Genomic DNA, 14,757 nt, shown 5'->3' with positions numbered 1-14,757 from the left:
ATATATACAAGAACAAACTCTTATCTAACAATGTACCAACTCATGTATGTAGTTAAACATACATTTATAACATGACGTATGATTGTATGTGAGTTACATACTTACGTTGAATGTAACTCAAACCATACTCATATATCAAACGTGTTCTGACTGTCTCTGATTAAAGTTATAACTTATAACTGAATCAAGACACAATCAACGTATGCCGATTTGATTTTGATACTTCGTATTATTGTTATATGGAACCTCAGACTAAGTAATAGGAAGACACCGTATTTTGAGACATTGCTTAAAAGCTGATGAGTGACTTTAACGGCTTTTTAGATTTCGTAAGTGGTGAAATTGTATTTGAATGAACACGTTATATGCGCCTAATTGGTTTATAGGACCTATGCAAATACGAAAAAAATCCTACGATCTTTAGAGACCCGTTTTTTCACGCTAACTCAAATTAAGTAGATTTAAGATTTTCTCTAAAGTTCTTCTAAGAAAGAAGCATGTCGACTTAAGAGGCACTGAACTCACAGATAATTTGAAAAATAGTAAAGAATGCCGAACCATCCATCCAGTGACATCCTCATTACTAATTACTAGTTATTTTAAACAATATGACACCCATATGGTAGTATAGGGAAATTATCAGTTCAGTTTTAAACTTTTTACAATAGGATATTTATTCGTATGCGCATCGAGAATAAAAAGTCTGGTCAATTTCGAAATGGCGTTTTTCAATCAGAATGACTCGAGCGCCTACACCTGCCTGATGTTTACTGAGCAATCCCGTCAATGGACATCGCAACCAACTCCAAATACAATATTAATGTTAACTGAAAACAGATACGTTGCGACTTGCACCGGTAAGGATTAAGGTAGCTAATACACGAGCGATTGCTCACGCTGTCGACGGTCGTCAACAACAACAACAAAACGCTGAACTGAGACAGCCGACAATCGTCGCCGACTACCAACACCCGTCCCGCACCGGTGACACGAGCTGTGGCTCATGTACTCGTATTAGCGTGTGTTACCACCCTTACTTAGAACGGCTCACGTAATATGTTTGACTTCCCAGGATACAGTTATGCTATAAAAAAAACTTAGACTTATTAGGTCATGACAAAAATACGTTTTACACAACTAAGGAGTGTAGCTGTGTACCATAAGCCATTACCATTAAGCTTGCATGTACCATGTTAGTGTTACCATGCAGCTCCAATATGCATTAATGGTCATCCCGTATTTTTATCAAACCGCCCAATAAGGCTCTAACATTCAACTTTGTAGATCCATTACAATCTATATAAATCGCGTGTCTACACGTGTCAATTCATACTATTAATACCATATAGTGGCAATGCCCTACAACATATCGGTGCATAGCACGAGTTAATCAACATCGGAAGTCCGCACTCGATTACGTATTTATATATAATGGACGACAAACGCTATTTGTACTGCACTTACTGTACTATTTCATCATACTAGCCCATAGTTGTAAATGCTAGTCGCTTCTATGAAACACATTTGAACGGAAAATACAATGTTTAGAGTTATATGAATGAAAGTGAGAGAGGAATTAGGTTAGAATATAACACTAACTGTTGCTAGTAGAATCTTTCGTTTTTACAAACTTTTTAACTAATGCTTAGTTAATACATATAGTTCAACTTATGCAAATATTTTTTTACTTCTTTCATTACACCAAATGATCCAAAACAATGTACCTAATATTTTGATGATAGTGTATTATGATATTATTGAGTTGATCTGATGATGGACTCAAATGGTCGCCATAGAAACGTCTCGCTATAATCTCAATTTAATAAGATATCGTCGATTATAAAATCGATTATAAGATTATAAGGTATATAATAATATTCATCTCGTTAAGAATTGTTAATTTCAGTAGGTATATAAGTTATTTTTAACATACAAATGTTAACTTTAATACCGCCAATAATAATGAACGTTTTATAGCATTTAATAACATATTTTAAATAAATTTGCCGTAGTGACTCACACATGCTCACAAATGTAGGTACTCTCTCCCCGAGAAGAACCACACCCAACATTGGAAAAGTAATCAAAAAATAATAAAGCACGCTTCAAACCCACGCATATAAATCAATAATTGATAATAATTGTTTAACTAAACACGTTTTGTTTGCACTTTCGATTTTCTAGAAAATCATCCGATGAAAGTGGTCAATTTCGTTGTAACATTCTCACTTTCTTGAGCAATCAAATAAACGTTAAATTTAGTTAGCTTTAACACTTATACATATATGTAACCTACTTTTATATAGCGTTTCTTTTGTTTCTTTGAACCTCAATTTTGTTCTGAATCTATTTATTACACTTCCATTCGAATAGATTCAAGAATCGATCTTGTTCGGAAAGAATCGCCCTATGCAATATTATCGGAAACGATATTATTGTTATTATATAACCTACCTACTATTTGACGAATAAAACCCAGTTTAAATGCATCACTGCTTCATGTTATTTTTCATAAACCAGAAATAATTATTATTGTTACGTATAAACATTTAATCGAACGAATGAGCGTGTAAAACACGTCAATACTCGTACATTGACGATAAAAACATTACTAGAAAATTCCGATTCACACAAATATAGAATTTCGTTTTAATTTCCAGTTGATAATTGTTAGCAGCAGTGATAGCCTTGTGGTTAAGAAACTCGGCCTCTTGATCGGGAGGTCCGAGGTTCAAATCCTAGGCAAGCACCTCTGATTTTTCCAAAATTATGTGCGTATTATAATTAACTTGCATAAAAGGTAAAGGAAAACATTGTGAGGAAACCTGCAAACCTGAGAAATCTTAAAAAAATCAAGTTTTCTAAGTTATGTGAAGTCTACCAATACGCACTTGGCCAGCGCGGTAGACTATGGCCTAACCCTTCTCATTTTAAGAGGAGACCCGTGCCCAGCAGTGGGACGACAATGGGTTGATGATGAATTGTAACTAATAATTAAACGTTGTTACTTACATATATTATAACTAGCTGTTCCGGCAAACAATCTGTTGCGATATAAATATAAAAAATGTTAAGGGTGAACAACCCTTATCACTTATGGGTATAAAAAATAGATAGTAGCCGATTCTCAGACCTACTGAATATGCATATAAAATTTGGTGAAAACGGTAAAGCCGTTTCTGAGGAGTACGGTAACTAACATTGTGACATGAGAATTTTATATATAAGATGTAATTTATACACCATAACGATTTTTTAAATAGTTTATTGTATTACATTATTGTCTTTTTTTTTTGCTTTTAGGAAATAGTTGTAACGGTGGTGAAATTGAGTCACACTAAAATTGAATCACTAAGTGTTCTACCAGCTTCTATTTGAAGTATCCATGGTAGTAGCCAACAGCTGCGAAATCGCTTACTAATTAAGACAATTAGTTTCTATACGAAGATTCCGTAGTAAGTCTCTAGTGAATAGCACGCATACAAAATCCTTTATATACATCTTACATATCTATAGCCCGTTCTTTATCAATACATAAAACATTTGCTGAAGGAAATGCGCTATCAGCCGGATAAAAATGGTTTCTGTAGATAGAATGAAATGCGTACACAATTACTATCAATACCTATACACGTACTGATAAGGCCCATTACTCGATATCGACGTTAAAATCAAAACGAGCGAGCGAGACTAATAACCAAGTGCTAATAGCCTTAAGACAAACTCATTATGTACAAAACAGACCAATGTGAACCTTATCCCACTGGTTCAACTACTCTCGTATAATCAGAGTCAATAAGAATAAGAATCTAAGGTGTCGTCACGTTCTTAGATTACCACAAAATCAGTTTGTCACATGGCACAGAACGAAATAAAGTAAAAGGGCGTCTTTCCTTTCGTGCGGTTTAGCGCCCGCACGCGCGTCTGAAGCGCTTTCGTACCGTTTGTATTCTGGCATTTTATACGCACACGCACACCATGCGCGCAGAGACTTTAATGATATGTCATGCGTGCGGAGAACACGCGCGTGCGGTCGAAAACAGGCGCGACAAAATAGCGTCGTTCGAACGACATGGCATTTCAGTTCAATGGCATTTTCTTTTTTTAAGGAGTTTCTCTGCGATTTTTTTCTTACCGTTAAACAAAGTCTTATTAAATTAAGCTATATACCAAAATATACTTTATATACCAAAGTGTTAGAGATTTGAACCCCAGACTATCGCTAAGTGACGAATCAAACCACTAGGCTATCATAGCTCATTAATATTCTAATCCTCAACGATTCGTATAATATAAATGCTCGCAGTGCATAAACCGTGCATACAAAGCGCGATGAACTAGTACGCAAAACATGTTCTACTTGAATACGCACTTTTTTATTTAAATTCTCCATAACTAGTTTATTAACTGCCGCGTCTAGTACTTGTTCATGAGCAAATATAGAATTCGTTGCAAAACAAATAATAAAAGGTTTTTAAGGCTGTTCCTAGGAACATAAACTCAAGTGACAGAGGTCCTTTAAGAGTATAATTTACTAGCTTAACAAGGCCTCATTTCGCTGATATTTATTATTAGCATTAATACCAACCCATTCCCGTGAGAACATCGGGATAAGACGTATAACGCTCTTATAAGACTGCAACATTTTATAAAAAGTAAAAGCCGATCCGTCTACTACTTTTCGAGCATATGAAATACAAACATAGAGGTTGAAACTTTATATACAAAATAATCTTCATTTAAATGCATACCACATTTTGAAACAGCTGATATTGATTCAACCATCGTGGTAATTTGACTCTATATTATTATCAAAAAATATATAGAAATGTTCCCCAATTATGCGAACAGTCATTACCACATGCAGCAGACACTTCCCTTAGAAACTAACGTAAATAATCGTAAAATTTCTATCCCACATTACATCACACGTTTCGCCATACCTTGACAATACACATGCATACAATACTAAACTTATCGGATCATTTACACGGACCATACGGAAGCGTTGAACTGATGTGGTTTTACGACCTAATGCAATAATGCATCATGTAACCGCAAATTTAGCATGATGATGAGACGCATTGAGTAGGTACCTCAGATACATTATCTCCATTAATCCTTTGAATAATAGACACAATTTACGACATATTTTAAGGATTCGTAAGTTGATTAAGTAAATAGAAATATTTACTGCAGTTTCCCTTTTTAAAGATAACGTAATAAAAAAAAACAATAACAAGAATTTCTAACTAGTTTCAATATCAATTTAATAAAATTGTTACTGACAAACCACAATTTTTCCAATTCCAACGATGGTCGAGTGGCGAGAACTAACAAAAAACTAAGAGCTTACAACACAATCGATTCCGTATCTTACGAAACGTAAGGTGGTGAACCACTAGAAGAATCTTGAAAATGAGTAGAGAACGCAAAAAGTAAATGAGTAAATAAAGTAAAACTTGCGACCGCAACATGCGATAAAGCGAGCGAAACTAGGAATTCGTGGGAATAAAACACATTCACGGGAGCGCTGCTGACCACAAAACGCAAATCGACTCTCGTCCATGTGGATACACTCCATGTCCCAGTGTTTTTAGTAATGGACCGAACACAATTTCACAACATGTCAGGGGTCCCTTTCGACAGAGCTATTTTGTGCGACGCGAGAATAATTGGCACGGATGTCGCGTTCGACAATTGCACAAAAGAGACTTAGCTACCTATTCGAATATGAGACGCTTTTCCCCAGATTAGGCTATTAACCCAACTTGATTGGAAATCATTCTGTGAAACTCTTTAACATAGAAGATAAAGGAAACTTTTCACTACATAAATTATAAATATATCAAGCCGCGAATCAAGTACGCTTGTGTGAATAATTACACGAAATGGGATGAACGGAATTACGAAAAAACCTTAATAGGCACATTTCTCAGATTTTCCCACGACATCTATTCCGTGTACAGCGGAAATGATTTATATAATAATACCCAAGCGTGACAAAAGACAACGTTATATCACATGTCTAATTAGCGACAGTATCGCGTAATTTCGATTTCGAAATGCGAGCACATTATTATTATTCAGAGCGACGAATAGTTCACAAGAAGAACAAAGCTCAATTTGTGTGACAGCAACAAGGCCACCAATCACGGGGAATTAAGCATTCGCGCATCCAGTCGTAATGCAGATTAACGCAATGTGTGGTCCAATCAAATTGCTTCAATTTCCCGGAGCGCGACAACAATTTCGACGGGCCGTGTACAAAACTGTGAAACCACTCTGTGAAATTAGCCCATCTGTGGTTCGAGTTCACGAATAGCAGGCGGTGTTGATGTGAATACGTGCGTACGGGAACTAAGACGCATTGCACTGTATAATTAAACACCTCGGCGGTCCTTACGGAAAATTTATGAGGACTGTTTAAAACGGTGCCGCAGTTGGATTTCGCCTCCTTTACTACATCTGTTGATATTGAATGGGCGAACAAAACCCCAACCGGTGCCGAGTTGACATTTTAGAAATATGGAAGCCTGTATGCATAATTTTGATTGCCTCTTAAACAAAGCGGTTGGATATGGAGCTGCGTATATTGTTCCAGTTAGACGCCTGACTATTGTTTTATGGTTCCACAAACTTAATCCGTCCCTTAAAGTTTACCAAAACTTTACAATTTACCCGAGACATTAACATTTTATTAATGCTTAATCATATAAATAGGCGGCTTAAACCCACTACAACTTTCGGGTAAGTCAAGAGTATTCGTTTTATAACTGCGTTAACGACCGGATTAAAATTTTGATGTGGGTCTTACTTCATTATCATAGGACCTTTACAAACATTTAAGGTGTTGAATCGACGTTAATCCCGTAAGTTGAAAATAGGAACATTATATGACCTTTCCTCCTTATTGAACGCTAGGCGTATTGTAGTTAGCACACTCCAAATTAATAATGTCCTTGAAAAACAAAATACTGACTTAACAGTGATTCAAAATACAAAATCAACGTTAATCCCGTAAGTTAAAAATCGGAACATTATATGACCTTTCCTCCTTATTGAACGCTAGGCGTATTGTAGTTAGAACACTCCGAATTAATTATGTCCTCGAAAAAGAAAACACTAACTTAACAGTGATTCAAGTTACAAAATCAAGCGTAACGAAAATAGCACGTGTAATAGTAAATTATATTAAATTTCTAATTTGATTAGAATAAAAAGCATAGAAAGATATATATGAATAAACAGTATATAATTACTTAATATGGCTACGTTAGTTGGATTTTAAGTCCATTATCTACAAAAAATCCAAGCAAATCTAATGCCTTTACCTTGGTGATGATTACCGGAAATTTTAATTTCTCTATTTCATATCTCTAAGATTCTTGTAGATTTATCAATATTTTATTCCATTCATTCAAGACAATAGCAATGGGAAATTCTCAAGGTTCGCGTTCTGTGTCGGAAACTCATTGACACGAATTGGCTCGTCACCGGACATTTCACCTTCGTAATAGCCAAAATCTTAGGTTTTAGGAACAAGGTCTTAGGTTTTAGGAACTGGTTTGATCGCACACGTTGTTTCCATCTTGTCACCAAATGTAATATAATGAAGTCGTCATGGAAAAGTCAATGGATCACAGACTTAACAGATTACTAGTATTTAGTGAAGAGTTTCCACGCCATTTATCTCCTTTACTCGATCAAATTATAAAAATTCGTACAACTTACGTTTCAAATCGATAAGATAATTAGAAATAAAGTAAAATCGACTTCCTTACCTACATTTGTTTCAAATGCAAAAAGCTTAATGCACGTTAAATAACAACATAACAATAACATTGCAATAACATAAAGCAACGTACAGAAATCGTGAGATAAGCAATACATGAAGATATATCATACACAGCAGCTACTTATAAATAGCCTGTAGTTTACCTCTCCACAATGTGAAGAGACCGTAGTCAAGTCCAACTATTCCGGCAAAAAAATGCAGTTTCTTATAACATCTTCAAACATAATTCTATGTTAGCTTAAGAACCATGACGAGCATGTTCGGGTTATTTTTTCGTTTAATGGAGCAACTTCGGTTCGAACTTACCGGTAGGGCATTGAAACAAAAAGTGTTGGGAAGATAAAACAAAAAACTTGGCCAAGCTCGACCAAACGATATTACACAAAAAGCATCTTGCACTGGATAAAAAATATAAATAAATAGTAATACGAGGTCAAAAGATGTCAAATAACAAACGACTCTTTAAACTATTGATCGAATATCTATCTAAACGGATAATAGTTTGACGACCCGCGTGGCGGAGCGGTCACCATGCCGGTCTGACGTGCAGAGGGTTCCGGGTTCGATCCCCGGCCAGACAGATTTCTAAATGATGAATGTAGATTTCTGGTTCTGGGTCTGGGTGTTTGTGTATTTGTCTCTGTGTGTGTCCATAGCACCCACGATACAGGGAATCCTAGTGTGGGGCTATGAGTGTAGAAAGCGTTAAAAAGTGTTTATATTTTTTTTAAACAAACACTGAATATGACAAGAAAGTTGATACTCTTATATTCTGCAATCCTGTTTGAGGTTGGTGAGATGTCTATATGTGACAAATACTTTAACGTCAGTTATAAATAAATCAATGTTTTCATTTTGGACATCCAAAGATCGACATTTGATACTTTAGATTTAGATACCTAGAAATTGTCAAACTTCCAACATTGGTTGGTCTATCAAATCTTTAACCATATACTTCCTATATAGTATTAGTATTATAATGATGTCTTATAATAATTACTGGTTAATTACGAACATTATCTAACACAACATTTGTCTGTTGTATGTGTTTCTTTAAATCTATATTGGAGTGTTTCTTTTTAAAACCAAGCCAGCGCTTTCTTTTATTTTCTACTTTAAGTCGGAGCAAGATATATTGGCTTCATCTAAGCTTCTATTTCGTTTATCCGTGCCATTTAGACTGCGCAGGTGGTAGCTATTATTCTTACTAAGATTTGTCCTTCTTATTCATAAAGAAAGAAAAATAATTCGGTCTTATTTAATTTCGGTCTTTATTATAAGTAGTTTTAAATTTTAAAATTAAAATTATATGAAGACCACGCCCTTAATTAACTACTCATGTATAAAATCAATTATATTTTAAATTGTAAACAAGCATAATTTCCTTATCAGTTAGTGAACATTATAACCTTATTTTCGGAAATTTTCATAAATGCATATTTCATCAACTGTCAAATTTTGGTCTTTATTTTGTTTGAAACAGTAGTTCTGTTATGACATCAAACACCACCAAAATACTACGCGTCTAACGTACCACCATACAATTTCCGACAGTAAGTGGTTTCTTCCATGACAGCCGAGTATCCGTTTATACATACAATCATTGTATCCACTATACCATTATGGTTGGAATTCCTTGACATGTTGTGACCTCTACAGAGCCTTATTGTGCGCCAACGCATCATACTTTAGGCCTTAATTATTATAGCTGTTTCACTTTACAACGACGTGTAATTTAACTACTTTTAACCGTAAGTTTCTATTCATAAGCATCAAATACACGCCCTGGTGAGATGAAACAATTATACGGCTTTTCGTATTGTATGGTTATCGAAGCTGGCACAACAATGGATAGTTTTCGGTTATAGCGTGAGCATATTAAGTTAAATCATAGAGATAGCATATTATTAACTGTCTAGAGAGACAATGAAATTGTTGTTAGCCAAATTTTAGGGGCTCGACGATAATTTTGTGGCAGTTTTAATGGATCTAGGTTTATTATATGCATAGTCCATACTTTCAAATCGAGATTTTTTGTCTGTAAGATATTTTGTTAGTTTTTTTTTAAATATTGAGAAGAAATTTAAGCAAGCAATTAAATAACTTGAACATATGACATGAAGAGTTGTTACCGTGGGAATTTATTATTACTGAAAGTAGGTACTTCAGAAAAAGCTTCTCATGGAAAAGGCAAGGATGACTAATCTACTTAGATAAAGTAGAAATTTTTGAAAATATTTTTATTTAAGTTTATGGGTCTAGTATAGATAAAATATTACCTAGGAAAACATTGCCAAAAATATTCATACCCAGAATACCTAAATATTTTAAGTGGCAAATGTATAAGCAGCAAAACGATAGAGGGGATGTTAAGTTAATTAAAAACAGATTAAAGATTCAATTTGGATATTCAATTTGCATAATTATCATACTAACTATCAAATCACAAGACACTAATGGATATGCAGAATAATTTCAATCGATAAACTCAAATAAGGGTAGTAAGTATGCAGATAAGAGTTCGATAATCTGATAATCAAGAAAGCAAACAGTAGATTAGAAAAACAGCTGATAATAGATAAATATGTTAATTAAATATAAATATTTTAAGATCACGTTATTTAGTTATCTTGTTATAACATTGTAGTTAAATTTTGCTTTGTATATTTGTCAATTTGTGTTGACTCTGACGAAAGGTCGATAGGAAATCAACTGGTTTTTTTAGTATTAGTTCGATTTTTTCTATGGATTAATAGGTAATGTTTCCGTTTGATGATTTGTGATACCAATTTATTACCTTTCACTATTAATTAAATACTATTGATTATGTTTGCCTCTCGTTTTTACTTCTTCCCAAGAACAATTTTGTCCATATAAGCTTTCAGCTGTTTTACCTTATGATACGCTCACAAATATATGTTTTTTATGATAATATAAACGTTCTAACAACATTAATTATAGATATACATAAATTATAATTTTATTAAGCACACCAGAATCTACCAAAAGTTACTTGATACTTATCTAATATTTTCAAACGTAATTCACATCGTCATAATATTTCTCCGTCTTCACTTTCTAATGCTAATTTAGCATTATAATTATTATAATGCTTCAAAGTAAAATTAAATTTCCTTCTGGAAGCATAAGCAGAAACTTCTAGAAGTAAACCACGTAAACTTTCTGCTATCACATGTGCCATTACAATATGATGTACAGTATTTGTGATATACGGGAACAGTTAGACCATCTACTCCCAATCCACTCAGCCAAGTGCACTAGAGTAATGATGTGGAGACAACACTGAGTTTTACACCTGGCCTGGATTATTTCATGCAAGTGAAGTAGAAAAGTAAATTGCAGTTCGAAAATAGGTTTTGAAATTCGAATATCAGATTTTTGTGGATGTACGAAAGTGTTCTGCAGTTCATCTGATGTTGACTGACCCCAATAAGACAGGAGCCATGTCTTCAATTCTACTACAGTAGCCATCCTAGACAATTAAGTTGGAACTCCTCTATGTAGTATCAAATCAGAAAACGTCGGTATTAATAAGCATAAATTCCAATTAACACCTGAGAAGTGAATATGAGAATAGTACGAGTATGTTTATCTTAAAATAAAAATTATAAAATATGTTATTCAACTAAAAGCAAATAGTTATGCTAATTATCCAATTACTTAAATGAGTAATACGCGCATGACTTTAAACTTTATAAAGGAAATACTTGTCTAGTTACGTAAATATTTTTTTTTCATTAAATAAGTAGTTAGATTTTTGCAATACTTTATATTTGGGTATTTACCTACATATTTAATTAAGGTAAATTATCTCGTAATGTTTAATATTGATAACCTGACCGATTTTAAACTTAACGGTTTTTATTTTTTTATTAGAATGTTTTCTTCATCTAGAATGTAAATTGACATAGGTAATGTGTAAAATACAATGAACAAATCGTGTGTAAAATACTAGTCTCATTCAGATGTTGTTTTTATTATATCTCGAATCATTGTGTTCATTTTATATCAACTTTACCCTCGCTTTCATTGTAGGTAATAGTTAACTGTACTTAGGCATTTGTGATTAGGTACAATAGGATCGGCTCTTAATTCTTTTCACTAGATAAATATAGGTACATCTATTCTGTTTATATCTCAAAAACTTTGTAAGAATTGAAAGAATTTTGGTACTTTATATGCAGGTCAAATTCCGCCGCGAGGGAAAAGTTCAAATTAAATATAAATATTTACAGGATAAAGGCATAGTTTCCCGTATATGAACCCCTCGATACACTGGACATAATGATAAACCAAAAAAAAATAATTGGATCGTTCAACGAATTCGAACCTCGTCTCACTTTTCCTCATTTGAATTATTATGAACGGGTTCGCATTATACAGTTTACATATGGAGACAAGGCAGATATCATTATAAGATATTGAACCCTCAGTGCATACCTCCAGGGGCCCATATCGTGTGTGATCGAAGATTACTTAACGTGTGATGTTACGTTAAAACAGCTTAGCTTCTCGGAATATTGAATACCCACACAGGTGAGCGTGATTCGATTTTAATGACATTTCATACTTGTGGTTAAGAAACTGATTAATAAAATCCCTCGATTACACGTCAGTTTATGAATACGTTTAATCGATTACGTATCTACTTATCTATTTACCTATCGATATCGAATGTAATCGAAACCGTACAAAACAGTCGAACCCACGCACCGAAGCGAAGGAAAAAAACAATTATTGTAAAGAGCGGCCCGAGTCAGGAAGGAGTCAACGAACTTAACACCAACTTGGATAAATCATGTCCTCAGCGCAAACTTTGCAAAACAACAGCATACATATAGTGGACAAGTGACATTCCGAATGCATCCAATCGCATTACTATTCGCCAAGCATATAACACAGACCTTGAACGTTGGCGGTTGAAGATCCCGGCTGGTACAACTCCAGAACTTTCCACAACGATTGTAACGTTATATGTTTGATCAAAGCACAATCCACTAACAATCCACAGGTAAAATTCGAAAGCTCGCGCACTGTTCGGGCGATCGGAGCGTACGTCCGTCTCGAACGCCGGCCGAAGTACGACTGACTGAACGAATTGAGGAGGAGTATCGTTCGCGGTGTTGAGGTCCGTTTCGGAGGTCGGAGGCGATTGGAGGACGGAGTGAAACGGGATGCGGCAGAGATGCGCGCATCCGTTCGACGCGTTTGATAATATTCGCACTCACTGGCTGATATGAGATGCGACAACAACAACGCATAAATTGAATCACATAATCAGCTGTTCGAGTACTTCACTTTCATTACGAAGTAGGTAATGTTGAAGTTAGTACAATACATCCAACTGAGTACCTAAACTAAATAATGGGCATTAGTAAACTTATTTAACCTTTCCATTTTCATTCTCTTTTGTTATTTGGTTCTAACATTGTAACGAAATTAGGCAAGTATTTTAGTAAAAAATATGGTAAAATCATAGATTAGTATGGGTAAAAAACATGTAATAAGTGTAATAACGTAAGTATGTAGGTATTAAAAATATACCTACTTTTAAGCGTGCGAGAGTATGGAGGAAATGTTAAAAGGTTTTTTTGTAATAATCACTAAGCAAGAGACTTTTAGAAATACTAATGTTAATATAAACTCTAATGCACGTGCTGCCTTCATACTCCATACCTAGACCTTGGGGACCTATCTCGTACACACACGTACCTAAGTTAAGCCGTTTGCATAATATTTTACCTACATATTGTGGAGTAAGGGAATTTACACATGCGAATATTAAATGAACGAATTGAAATTATTTCCGTGGAATGAAAAAACAGAAGAATAAAAAATAAGTTTCAGTGATAAAAAAGCGCCTTTTATATCATCTATATTATATCTTTTATATTTTAGAGATCCCATAGGTTGAAAACAGGAATCTTTGTTGTGAATTTTTTAAATAAATAAAGGAGATGTGGGATATAGGTACCTACGACATATTTTAAAGTAAAGAGTGAAAACTTAGGTTTTTACCTAATGGTAAGTGGCTACTGACGCCCATTGACACTTGTAATCAAACTCAGATGAGATTAGATTCCTGTCTGAGATTGACCATAGATTGTCGCCCCTGAGGACTAAGTTATAACCAGAACACAGCAGCGCTTAACACAGTTATATTGGACAGAAATAAATTTGACGGTAGTGCCTTTAAAGTCGAATCAAATAAATTAAATTCAAGGATCCGTGTTGTCTATCGATGAATTCAAAATAACTCAAAAAAAATAATCAAACATAATCAAACACTGGATGTTTTGTGTCAGCATAACTGACGGCAGATAAACATCATTCTATATTTATAACTATAATTAATTTCTAAACTAAAATATACACAATATTATCATCTGTTGTATTTTGCTCGCTCGAGACCACTGCAATCGTTATCTGTTTATTTCGACTGACTGATAGATAAAAGATAAGTTAACATAGCTTGTGTCAAATCTGTTTTTGATAACGTTATCATTTACCACACTTTATCACGCAAGTGACAATTAATAGAAATTTCTGGGTTTACCTATTTGTTTCTTTTTAATCTTCTGCCATAAATATTATAAAAAATAATGACTAAATAACTTAACGCTTATCACACTTTAAAATCCTTTACAAGGATACTATAAACACAAAACAAAGAACACAATTTTCACTTTTTTTTAAACATAAACCTTAACTCGGAATACATTGCATGTTAAACTGTTTTGGTTACTCCTAAATGGAATAGAATAAAGCTTTTAACTGAGGTTATAAGGCAGAAATAGGCGTGCGAACCACAAAGGGTTCTACCATCTTTAAATATTACAATTACCAGTTCACGCGTGGTATACTATAATCGACCTAGCAATAATTTCTGCTGATACGGCGACACGTGCATTTATACCAAATTTATTACTAGATTATAT

The 14,757-nt window shown here is 34.2% G+C and overlaps 1 protein-coding gene across 6 annotated transcripts in view; it reads right to left on the bottom strand.

Moving 5' to 3' along the window:
• The window catches only part of Pgant9 (polypeptide N-acetylgalactosaminyltransferase 9), a 227,913-nt gene extending 214,994 nt beyond the window's left edge, over window positions 1–12,919 (bottom strand). For 5 of the 6 annotated variants that reach the window (XM_073092953.1, XM_073092959.1, XM_073092955.1 and 2 more), the window contains exon 1: window positions 12,724–12,919. The gene's annotated coding sequence lies outside the window, so the exon portion shown is untranslated. The remainder of the gene's footprint in view (window positions 1–12,723) is intronic. The other variant, XM_073092960.1, reaches the window with a different exon arrangement.
• Between the last annotated feature and the right edge of the window lie 1,838 nt (window positions 12,920–14,757).

This window comes from Epargyreus clarus, unplaced genomic scaffold (assembly GCF_041222505.1).
Source record: "Epargyreus clarus isolate Ecla_fem2 unplaced genomic scaffold, WU_Ecla_fem_2.2 ptg000004l, whole genome shotgun sequence".
NCBI lineage: Eukaryota > Metazoa > Arthropoda > Insecta > Lepidoptera > Hesperiidae > Epargyreus > Epargyreus clarus.
The sequence above is the reverse complement of the archived record's forward strand: the minus strand, read 5'-3'. Positions and strand labels throughout refer to the sequence as shown.